Below are 13,098 nucleotides of genomic sequence, written 5' to 3'. Positions count from 1 at the left end.
GCAACTCAAAAGTGTTTTAAAAGGGGTGTATACACACATATAGAGACATATGGTTTACTTAATATAGACTCACTTGGAGACTGATCACTGTGACTGGAAGAAATAGGCAATTAGGATCCATTCTCAGCAGAAGACGGAGTGTTCCCTTTTCCCCCAACTCCCTCAGCCACGCACTTTGAATGTAAATCGGGCCCTTAAGTTTGGATTTTCCTATGAATCATCTAGCTAATCCTCAGCACAATTCTTAAGCCAGCTTTACTCATGTTGGTGTGACTGGCAAATAGAAATTGGTGTGCTTGTTAAGCATACTTGCCCAGTAGTCCACAGGGCTTGTGCTGCTCAGCTTGCTAAGCATTCCACATGTGCCTGTTAGGGCTGTTGAGTCTGGAGAAGAGAAGGCTGAGAGGGGATCTGATCAATGTCTATCAAGAGCTGAGGGCTGGGGGTCAAGTGGAGGGGGCCAAGCTCTTTTGGGTGGTGCACAGCAATAAGCCAAGGACCAATGGAGACAAACTTGAACAGAGAAGGTTTCAGCTCAGCATGAGGAGAAATTTCTTTCCAGTGAGGGTGCCAGAGCCCTGGAGCAGGCTGCCCAGAGAGGTTGTGGAGTCTCCTCTGGAGACTTTCAAACCCACCTGGATGCATTCCTGTGTGGACTACCCTGGGTGATCCTGCTTTGGTACAGGGGTTGGACTGGCTGATCTCTGGAGGTCCCTTCCAACCTCTAATGTTCTGTGATTCTTTGGAGGTGTCCCTGTGACAGAGCAACTTCCCAGAGACCCAGGAGTACTGATAGGACCAAAGTGCTGTTGTGTTTTGTAGGACCAGCACAGCTTTCCTTAGGGGGCCTGCCAGTGCCCATCTGGAGTTTTTAAAAGAAGGAGGTGAAATACCCAGCTGCCTGCTCATTGAAGGAAAAAAAACCAAACAGAAGAGACCTGCTTCTGCCCATAAACCTTAATGACAAATAAACCTTAATGACAAATAAACTTTAATGACAAATAAACCTTTCCAAAGCTTGTCCTTTGGGCTGTAACTTCTGTCTCTCAGTTTACCAGTTGTCTGCCTGTGCTTCAAAAATGTCTGTTGTTTTTTTCAATGACTAGTGTCTAGCTGGAGCTGATTCAGCCTGCTCATTGCTGACACAGTGAGCTGTATGATGTCATGGCTGCTGTGAGGAACAGCTACAAGGGAAGAGAGAAGAACCCTCTCTGATGGAAGAAGAGGAGGGAAATACTGGTAGAATAGAATAGAATAGAATAGAATAGAATAGAATAGAATAGAATTAACCAGGTTGGAAAAGACCTTCAAGATCATCCAGTCCAACCTATCACCCAACACCATCTCAGCAACTAAACCATGGCACCAAGAACCCCATCCAGTCTCTTCCTAAACACCTCCAGGGATGGTGACTCCACCACCTCCCTGGGCAGCACATTCCAGTGGCCAATCTCTCTTTCTGGGAAGAAATTCTTCCTAACATCCAGCCTAAACCTCCCCTGGCACAGCTTGAGACTGTGTCCTCTTGTTCTGGTGCTGGTTGCCTGGGAGAAGACACCAATCCCCACCTGGCTACAGCCTCCCTTCAGGGAGTTGTAGAGAGCAAGAAGGTCTCCCCTGAGCCTCCAGGCTAAACACCCTCAGCCTCTCCTCACAGGGCTGTGCTGCAGACCCCTCCCCAGCTTTGTTGCCCTTCTCTGGACACCTTCCAGCATCTCAACATCTTTCCTAAACTGAGGAGCCCAGAACTGGACACAGGACTCCAGGTGTGGCCTAACCAGTATCTCCTTAAAAAGTCCTGTGGAATTAGTAGGGGGTAGGGGGGAGCTGACAGAATATTTGGTGAAAACAAAAGAAGGTTTTTCCCAAAGAATACTTCAATACCAGCTTGCCAGGGTAGCTTTTGGTCACCTCCTTAGGATTTTTTCCCCACTTTGCCTGCATTGTTTTCGCTGCATGGGTGTTGGAGCGAAGAATGTGGCTCTGTGTGTTGCAGTTTCATTCCTGCTGAAATGCAGGCATCCCCGGGACAGAATGCCGAGCTGGCTTGTGCCAGCACACTCTGAAATTTAATGGGCAAGTGGTGCCAGGGAATGTTGTGCTGGCTGCATGCCAGCTAGCTGTGAACTTTGCTAGAAATTCGTCCTGAAGGGAGGAGGCATGTCATTTGGTTAATCTAGCAGGAGACTCTGCTCTCAGAGGGGAAGCAAAGTTCGTGTCTCTTCTGCTGAATGGACTGAAAGGAGTCAATTCTTAGCTCAGAGACTCAGTTCTTCTAGCAGATCAGAATGTGCTTTGGATCGTGAGAGCAACAAGGAGACAACATCTCCAGTGCTTAAAAAGAACAGAATAGAATACATAGAATAGAATAGAATAGAATAGAATAGAATAGAATAGAATAGAATAGAATAAACCAGGTTGGAAGAGACCTTCAAGATCATCTCGTCCAACCCACCCAATCCAACCCACCTAAACAACTAACCCATGGCACCAAGCACTCCATCAAGTCTCCTCCTGAACACCTCCAATGATGGTGACTCCACCACCTCCCCAGGCAGCCCATTCCAGTGGGCAATCACTTTCTCTGTGTAGAACTTCCTCCTAACATCCAACCTAAACCTCCCCTGGCACAGAGGTCTGTGATTTTTGAGACATGGATGCATGAGATACCTTTATCAATCTGTATCCCTCAACATGACTTTTGTTTGGTATTCACAGAGCACTGGAAGAGGCTGCCCAGAGAGATTGTGGAGTCTTCTTCCCTGGAGACTTTTCCAGCCCTGTCTGGATGTGTTCCTGTGTGACTTGTGCTGGATTCTATGCTCCTGCTCTGGCAGGGGGGTTGGACTCGATGAACTTTGAAGGTCTCTTCCAACCCCTAACATCCTATGATCCTATGAGTTCTTCATACTTGGACTGAGTCACATAGAGCAGGAATACCTGCCTGCCTGAGTAGCTCCTTGGGATCTTTCAGAGATGTATCTTCCCCTGAAAACTCAATGCAATTTCTCTTTGCTGCTACAGCTTGAGCCTCTCATCTTTTACATTGATAATTATCAATTCTACTAGCGCATTGTTTTCACTTCTGACATTATGCAGCTCTTCATCTTCACCTCTGCTCATTGCATCTTCTTACTATATTGCCATTTACTAATCAAAGTTCTTTAAACAGGAGTTTAATGACAAGTTTGACTACAACTTAACTCTCCAAGAGTCTTTCCCCAAGTCTTTTCCACTTTCCATATATTTCCCTCATTGTTGAGGAAAATCCTCAGTCACTTCTGGAATGTATCCAGAGAAGGATGAGCAGAGGGCTGGAGCTCCTCTCCTGTGAGGATAGGCTGAGAGAGTTGGGGTTGTTCAGTCTGGAGAAGAGAAGGCTCTGAGGAGACCTAATTGTGGCCTTCCAGTATCTGAAGGGGCTACAAGAAAGCTGGGGAGGGACTTTTGAGGGTGTCAGGGAGTGATAGGACTGGGGGCAATGGAGCAAAACTAGAAATGGGTAGATTCAGATTGGATGTCAGGAAGAAGTTAATTCTTGAGGTCCCTTCCAACCCTGACAATCCTATGATCCTATGCACAGTTACAGTTATAAACACTCTTTTCCAAGGTCAAAATTCTGTACATCTGTGGTCTGGTAAAGCAGAACCAAAAGTAGGCACTTCCCATATACCTGCCTGGGATTAGTGTCATGGTCCCAGTGCTACAGTTCACAGGCTACTCCGTTCTGCTCAGTGCATGACTGTCAAATATCTGCTGGCAGGGTGAAAAGGACATTCTCAGGAAGAGTGCAGAATTATAAATGGAGAGGGGTGGGGCTAAGCATTAATTTAGAACCTCACAGTGCCACATTATCTAAATTGCCAGTGTCTCAGTCATCACCATCAGCTCTCGGCCCTTGCACCCAGTCCTTTCATGGCAGGCTTTGAAGAACCATCCAGGTGTCACAGGAGCTGGTGATTCAGAAGGTAGTAACCTTCCTTCTGCATCATGTGCTGCAGGAGTGCCCCCCTGAAAAGGCAGCATGTCTCTTTTGTGAGAGAGAACTTCTTTGCCCATATCCTGGGCAGGTTCTGCTCCAGGTAATCACATTCCCCCTCCACTTCCAATTGGATACATTATTCTTCATTTGCTCTTTTAAAACACTTCTGTTGCGGTGACAATCTTGTTCCTTATCTGATCAGCTGGTTGTCCAATGCAATTTCAAAGATCTTTTCAGCACAGGATAAAATAAAGTAGGCTTTTTCCTTTTTGCCAAATTAATCCCTGTTTTTAAGAGTTTAAATTCCAGAGCTCAGGGCATGTTCTTGAAGCTCTCTGCAATTCAGAGTGCTGTGCTTTCACAACAGCCACGTTGCAAAAGAGCTGTTCCTTGCTTTATCTGTAGTAATTGCAGTGATATAAAAGAGGTCTCACAAAGGCAGGAGAAAATAGATTAGAAAATAAGAGCCCTGTAAATAAATGCTGAAATTTACAGTTTAAATTGCAACAGTGTCCATTGAAGTTTCTTCCCAAGCTTAGAAAAAACAAAGGCAAATTTTACCCAGCAAAGCAGTTACAGAATCACAGAATCGTCAGGGTTGGAAGGGACCTCAAGGATCATCCAGTTCCAACCCCCCTGCCATGGGCAGGGACACCTCACACTACAGCAGGTTGCTCACAGCCACATCCAGCCTGGCCTTAAAAAACCTTCAGGGATGAGGCTTCCACCACCTCCCTGGGCAACCTCTGCCAGGCTCTCACCACCCTCATGGGGAAGAACTTCTTCCTGACATCCAATCTGAATCTACCCATTTCTAGCTGTGCTCTCAGCCTTTCTTTCTGTCCACTTCAGAATCAAGCCAATTAACACAAAGGGCCAAAAGCACTCACAGAGAAACCATTAGCTATATTAGCAGTTCATTAATGTTGGTACTCAGTTTGTTTAGAACAAAATGGACAGAAAGTTAGTTCACAACTTTGTTAGATCATTTACTGCTTAGCTTTCATTATAGATATGGTCTTGTTCTGCTGTGTCTTTCCTCTGGCCATGAAAGCTGTTGCTGAAACTACAGTGAAGAGAGAGGTCTTAATGAGGATTGTTAAAGTCTACAGCAAGGAGTATGCATAGTCAACAGATCCAGAGAGGTGATTCTGCCACTTTGCTCTGATGAGATGTCACTTGGAGTACTGTATCCAGCTCTGGAGCCCTCAATACAGGAAGGACAAGGACCTGATGGAGAGGGTCCAGAGGAGGGCCACAAAAATGATCAGGGGGTTGGAGCAGCTCTGCTATGAGGACAGGCTGAGGGAGCTGGGGGTGTTCAGCCGGGAGAAGAGGAGGCTCTGGGGAGACCTAATAGCAGCCTGCCAGTACCTGAAGGGGACTACAAGAAGGATGGAGAGAGACTGTTTGCAAAGGCCTGCAGGGACAGGATGAGGGGCAATGGCTTCAAACTAGAGCAGAGCAGATTGAGATTGGATATTAGGAAGTTCTTTACTGTGAGGGTGGTGGAACACTGGAACAGGTTGCCCAGGGAGGTGGTTGAGGCCCCTTCCCTGGAGATACTCTAAGTGGAGCTTCACAGGGCTCTGGGCAACCTGATCTATTTGGGGATGCCCCTGCTGACTGCAGAGGGGGTTGGAGTGGATGACCTTTGGAGGTCCCTTCTGGCCTGGACCATTCTATGATTCTGTGACATGCCTTGCCTTTTAAAGCTAGCCTAAAAGCAAAGTCATTTTCTTGTTTGATTGCTGCTAAAAGAATACATTGTGGGTTTTTCTAGCCCATAAAAAGGACTTTCCCCGCCCCCCCTTCTTTCTTAACAAGCCCATAAATGGCAAACCCCTCAAGCAGTCATTTCCTTGAAGTGTTTACCACTTACTCAACTGTGTATTTCAGTCGGAAAGCCGTATTTTAGTGAAACTTTGTATCCCCCAAATATCCAAGGTAAAAGCAGGAGAATGTTGACTGATTTGGGGTGAGTGCATATATTAAAACCATCTCCCAATAAATTGCTACGTCTGCCACAGGGCATGGCTCACAGTCTGATCTGGAAAACCTTTGACCTTCTTTTTTTGTTATCATATTGGTGCTATGATAATCTGTGGCATCAGAGCTGTGCAGAGAGCTGTTGATGCCCTGCTCTGCCTCAGAGTCACAGAACATCAGAGATTGGAAAGGACCTCCAGAGATCATCCAAGTCCAACCCCCCTGCCAGAGCAGCATCACCCAGGGTAGTCCACACAGGAATGCAGCCAGGTGGGGTTGGAAAGGCTCCACAGAAGGAGACTCCACAACCTTTCTGTGAAGCCTCTTCCAGGGCTCTGGCACCCTCACTGTAAAGAAGTTTCCCCTCATGCTGAGCTGAAACCTCCTCTGTTCAAGTTTGTCTCTATTGGTCCTTGGCTTACTGCTGTGCACCACCCACAAGAGCTTGGCCCCCTCCACTTGACCCCCAGCCCTCAGCTATTGATAGACATTGCTCAGATCCCCTCTCAGCCTTCTCCTCTCCAGACCAAACAGCCCCAGGTTTCTCCTTTTTGCTGTACCCTTTGCAGCTTGCTTGGTTCCTTTTAGCACACCTTTCAGCTTGGTTTATCAATAAGGAGGCCTACAACCTGTTTGCCCCTTCCTGCTGTCACTCTCAGAAAGACTCAGGGGTCAAATCCCTTCTTGTTCCTTAACTGGCCTGCAGTTCTGAATAAATTATGTGTGTAGTGGATTTATTTTATGAATCCTTTCATTTTGTTACTGCTATACTCTGCAGTTCTGCTGTACTTCAACTTGAAGGCTTCATAATATCCCATTCCCATGAGATGTCTGTGTGTTCCATTCAATTTTTACCAATAAAAATAAGCATTTGAAATGAAAATGATGTCCCCTTCAAACCTGTTTCACCAATTCAGAACTGCTTCAAAGCACCAAGCTTTTAACTACCTCTGTACTACACAGAGTCTTCTATTACAACCTCCAGCAGCATAGAATCATAGAACCGTCAGGGTTGGAAAAGACCTCAAGGATCATCCAGTTCCAACCCCCCTGCCATGGCCAGGGACACCTCACACTACAGCAGGTTGCTCACAGCCACATCCAGCCTGGCCTTCAAAACCTCCAGGCATGAGGCTTCCACCACCTCCCTGGGCAATCTGTGCCAGTCTCTCACCAACCTCATGGGGAAGAACTTCTTCCTAAGGTCTAATCTAGATCTGCCCTCCTCTAGCTTGGATCCATTCCCTCTAGTCCTATCACTACCCAATACCCTAAAAAGTCCCTCTGAAGCTTTCTTGTAGGTCCCCTTTAGTTACTGGAAGACCACAATTAGGTGTCCTTGGAGCCTTCTCCAGACTGAACAGCCCCAACTCTCTCAGTCTGTCCCCACAGCAGAGGAGTTTCTTCTGATTTGAGGTCTGGATGGTATTTTAACATTCAGAGGAGGCTGGGTGAAGAAGAGGAGCCCTGTGAATCACTACCAAAGGTAGGGACAGAATGGAGGCTGTTGCCCTGGTGTTGCCTTTCCTTGTGTGAAGGTGATACTCCTGTTGCCCTGGTGCTGTGTTTCACAAGCTAAGGTGATACTCCACTGGCTGTGCTGGTTGTGCAGCCCCTTTGTGTGTGCCACGTGGCATTTCCAAACAGAAAGCATCCTTCTGACTCTCTCCAGGAAACACAACCCCTCCTCATTTCAATCAGCATGATGACAATGGATTACTTTGAATCATTTAAAGAAGTTTACACATCATCACCTTGCAACCAACACACCAGTGGCACTTCATAGATCTATCACAGAATCACAGAAACATTCAGGATGGAAAAGAGCCTCAGGGTCACCAAGGCCAACCCCGAACCCTACTCTGCAAGGCTCACCCCTAAACCACAGCCCCAAGCACCACAGCCAAACCACCTGCAAACACAGCCAGGCTTGGGGACTCCACCCTGGGCAGCACATTCCAAGCCCTGACCACTCTTGCCCTCAAAAAAGGTTTCCTAATGTCCAGGCTGAACCTCCCCAGGGGCAGCTTGAGGCCAAACTTGGCTCAAGTGAGGAAGACACAGGGCCATGATTTAAATTATGTAACATAAAATAAAAGATGATTTCTTTCATTTATTCTTTAATTTCTACTTGAGTTGTTAGTTTTGCTTCCTGCTTGTCCTAACTTCTGCTTTTTACCTCCATTTTCCCTTTCCCTTATATTCTTCCTAGAAAAACTAGAAATGGGTAGATTCAGATTGGATGTCAGGAAGAAGTTGTTCCCCATGAGGGTGGTGAGAGCCTGGCACAGGTTGCCCAGGGAGGTGGTGGAAGCCTCCTGCCTGGAGGTGTTTGCAGCCAGGCTGGATGTGGCTGTGAGCAACCTGCTGCAGTGTGAGGTGTCCCTGCCCATGGCAGGGGGGTTGGAACTGGCTGATCCTTGAGGTCCCTTCCAAGCCTGACCATTCTGTGATTCTATGATTCCTTTTGCTTCAAAAATGAACAAATTATGGCAGTGTGAGGCTCCAGTGAGGACACAGTGAATTGCAGTAATTGATTTCATGCCACCTTTCTCTAGCTTGTATAATGTAGCCTAACCTTTATTATATAGCACTCATTATTTCCCTAACCAGCAGCATTCCCCCTCCCCCTTTCTTCTCTTTATCTTTTCCCTGGTCTCCCTTTTTTTTGCACTCACACAGCCAGTTTAACCATTGTAAGTTAGTTCAGGAGGGGAGGTTCTGAGACACAATCAACTTCAAGACAGTCTTTCCATTTCCTTTCATCCACTACAATACTGAAATTAATGCTCAGAGCCTGGCATTTACTCTTAATTTATGTTTTTTTGTGTTCCTTCAATGATTGATATAAAAAGAGAGGACTGCAGCTTTTCTTTTTCTCCTGAAAAAACCCCTCTTAGATTAGCATCATGTCATTTACAAACTTTGCTGCATAACAGTGGATGCAGAGAAAGAGGAGTGAGAAAGAGGAGTGAGAATGAGGAGTGCTTTGGAGATAACTTTCCTTCTACAGCCACTTCTTGCAAATTGCTTTTTGTCATGGAACTGATTTCTTTCTCCTTTTTTTTTGTGTGTCTGTCTTTGGGCATTCAGTAATGGGTGGAAAGCCCTGAGGAGGGAATCCTTCCTTTTATAGAAGTTCTGAGGCATTCAGGCTTTCCCAGGTTGGCCCATGTCCTACTTTCCCTGTAATCTGCTGTGTTCCAGGCATCATACTTTAGCTCCCAGGCAAAGTTCTGTGCATGCTTTAGGCTGTGCATGAAGGGTGCATGTGTGAGGATTGTAGTATATGGACAGATGGACTCACAGAAGTCAAGGGAGCTGCCCACAGTACTTGATGCACAGAGGAGACTTAGAGGGGAACTTATCACCCTCTACAACTACCTAAAATGAAGCTGTAGTCAGGTTGGGGTCAGGCTCTTCTCCCAGGCTGCTTGTGACAGGACAAGAGGGCATGGCCTGAAGCTCTGCCAAGGGAGGTTTAGACTGGGTGTTAGGAAGCACTTCCTGATAGAAAGGGGAATGAGAGACTGGAATGGACTGCCCAGGGAGGTGGTGGAGTCATCATCACTGGAGGTCTTTAAGGACAGATTGGATGTGGCACTTGGTGGCATGCTTTAGCTGATGTCATGGTGGCAGGGTCATAGGCTGGACTTTATGATCTCAGAGATCATTTCCAGCCTCAATAATTCTGTGATTCTGAGAACACCAAGTATCATCAGTTCACTGGGCCACTAAGTCTGATCATTTTCCATACTCAGATTTTCTGCTCATCTAGCCAGAATGTGCTTAGATGGCTCTCTCAGACTATAGTGTAGGACAGTCACTCATGACTCCTTGTCACACACATGTGTTCATGACATCCATGTTGGAAAACTGTACATGTTCTGGAGAAGAGGAGGCTCAGAGGAGACCTTCTTGCTCTCTACAACTCCCTGAAGGGAGGTTGTAGCCAGGTGGGAGTTGGTCTCTTCTCCCAGGCAACCAGCACCAGAACAAGAGGACACAGTCTCAAGCTGCACCAGGGTAAGTTTAGGCTGGGGGTGAGGATGAAATTCTTCCCAGGAAGACTAATTTGCCATTGGAATGTGCTGCCCAGGGAGGTGGTGGAGTCACCATCACTGGAGGTGTTTCAGAAGAGCCTGGCTGAGGCACTTGGTGCCATGGTTTAGTTGATGAGATGGTGTTGGGTGCTAGGTTGATCTGGATGATCTTGAAGGTCTTTTCCAACCTGGTTAATTCTATTCTATTCTATTCTATTCTATTCTATTCTATTCTATTCTATTCTATTCTATTCTATTCTATTCTATTCTATTCTATTCTATTCTATTCTATTCTTGTCTGAGTTGCATTCTGGAAATGTATTTTGTTTAAATGCTTTGTAATAAGTTACCTATTCACCAGAGACAGGAACCATCATACAGATGCTTGCAGCTCATTACAGCTCATTTCAGGTTTGTTAGGTGACTTGGCCCATAGCTAGCAATCCCAAACACCACTCAGAAATCTCACCCCCATTTTCTTTCAGAAAATATCAGTGGCAAAAAGCTTGCCAGGTGAACCTGAGAGCCCTGGGGCTTTTTAGTCTGGAGAGGAGACTGAGAGGGGATTTGATCAATGTCCATCAGTAAAAGAGGGCTGGGGGTCAGGAAGGAAGGGACAAGGACAGCCTCTGCTCATTTGTGCCCTGGGACAGGACAAGGGACAATGGATGGAAACTCCAGCACAGGAGGTTCCACTTCAACATGAGGAAGAACTTCTTTGCTGTAAGGGTCCCAGAGCACTGGAAGAGGCTGCCCAGAGAGGTTGTGGAGTCTCCTTCTCTGGAGCCTTTCCAGCCCTGTCTGGATGTGTTCCTGTGTGACCTGTGCTGGATTCTATGCTCCTGTTCTGGCAGGGGGGTTGGACTGGAAGATGTTCAGAGGTCCCTTCCAACCCCTAACATCCTGTGAGCCTCTGAAATCCTGTGAACATACATGCAAACTAATTTCCTTGAAGGACAGTTATAACTTAGCACATAGCCAGTGGTTTGGTACCAGTATCACATAACCCAGCTTCCATATAGTTACATGGAGAGATCAGCCTTAACTCTGCCCTCCTATATCTGCAATCACATCATATAGAAACAAATTACAAAAGTAACCAAAGAATATTTTTACATATATGGGTAAAACTTTAACTGTCAAAAAGAACTTTGACTGACTAAATGAACTGGAGCACCTAGGAGGTGCTCTCCTATGAGGACAGACTGAGAGAGCTGGGGCTGTTCAGTCTGGAGAAGAGAAGGCTACAAGGAGACCTTCTTGTGATGATCCTTGAGGTCCCTTCCAACCCTGACAATGTGTGCACTTGCAGCCCAGAAAGCCAACCAGAGCCTGGGCTGCAGCAAGAGAAGCAGAGCCAGCAGGGCCAGGGAGGGGATTCTCCCCCTCTGCTCCACTCTGCTGAGACCCCACCTGGAGCACTGTGTCCAGTTCTGGAGCCTCTATTGCAGGAAGGATCTGGAGGTGCTGGAAGATGTCCAGAGAAGGGCCATGAGGATGAGCAGAGGGCTGGAGCTGCTCTGCTATGAGGACAGACTGAGGGAGTTGGGGCTGTTCAGTCTGGAGAAGAGAAGGTTCCAAGGAGACCTAATTGTGGCCTTCCAGTATCTGCAAGGGGCTACAAGAAAGCTGGGGAGGGACTTTTGAGGGTGTCAGGGAGTGATAGGACTGGGGGGAATGGATTCAAGCTAGAGGAGGGGAGATTCAGATTAGACATTAGGAAGAAGTTCTTCCCCATGAGGGTGGTGAGAGACTGGCAGAGGTTGCCCAGGGAGGTGGTGGAAGCCTTATCCCTGGAGGATTTTAAGGCCAGGCTGGATGTGGCTCTGACCAACCTTGATCTGGTATGAGGTGTCCCTGCCCATGGCAGGGGGGCTGGAACTGGCTGCTCCTTGAGGTCCCTTCCAACCCTGACCATTCTGTGATTATTAGCTTACCCACACACCTGCATGGAGGCAAACAAACAAATGATCAGTTTTCAAGCCCTCAGTTCCCTCCCACTTTGACCACACTCCTAACGGGTTGTGAGTGACGACAGGAATAAGACCTGCGTCGGTGCCCTGGACCTGTACCCGTTTAACCATGCAGTCAGGGGTGCTCTGGGAATCCTATTTTGAATCTCCACAGCTCTTTGCAAGGCAATGTTTGACCTTCATGATGTATTAACATACAGATTTCTTTCCCTTTTTTTTTTTTTAATTTCATATCCCGATGAAATTGGGGCAGGGAACACAGATGACTGCCTCCGAGCCCTCAGGCGCCTGATTATCTCAGGATAGCTGTGCCTTCCCCGGAGTTGCTCAACTGCTGCATTCACAGCCTTCGCTGTGAAGAAAGCAGCAGCAGATAAACATCAGTCAGAAGGCGATCTCCAATTGTTGGCAGCCTACAGGAACCGTTTGCCCCGAGCATCAGGAGTAGATGGCTGTGGTTTTCAGGACTATCTTTGGCTAGTATCAGCTCAGAGCTCTGTCATCCTCTTGTTTTAATTGCTGCTGAGTGTATCACTGACTCACCCCAACCTATTTACAAATCTTGATTAAGTCACAACAGTTAAATATATTTATAGAGGTTTTATAGGCTAGGGGGTTACTACCCTTTTTTGTGTGGATGTGTGTTGGGGAGTCTCCCTCTCTGGAGATATCCAAACCCCACCTGGATGTGTTCCTGTGTGATCTGCTCTGGGTGATCCTGCTCTGGCAGGGGGGGGTGGACTGGATGAGTGTTCAAGGTCTCTTCCAACCCCTAACGTTCTGTAACTGTGATTCTGTGCCTGTGACTCTGTGATTCTGTGCCTTTGTGACTCTATGCTTCTGTGACTCTGATTTTGTGAGTGTAATTCTGTGACTGTGGTTCTGTGATTCTGTGCCTCTGTGACTTTGTGATCCTGTGATTCTGTGCCTCTGTGATTTTGTGATTCTTATAGTCTATGATTCTGTGCCTCTGTGATTCTCTGACTGTAATTCTGTGACTGTGGTTCTGTGATTCTGTGCCTCTGTGACTTTGTGATTCTCGTATTCCATGATTCTGTGACTCTGTGACTCTGCCTTTGAACACCTCATGCAGAGACAGGAAAGGACATTT

This window comes from Dryobates pubescens, chromosome Z (assembly GCF_014839835.1).
Source record: "Dryobates pubescens isolate bDryPub1 chromosome Z, bDryPub1.pri, whole genome shotgun sequence".
Classification (NCBI taxonomy): Eukaryota; Metazoa; Chordata; class Aves; order Piciformes; family Picidae; genus Dryobates; species Dryobates pubescens.
This window is presented reverse-complemented; position numbering follows the sequence as displayed.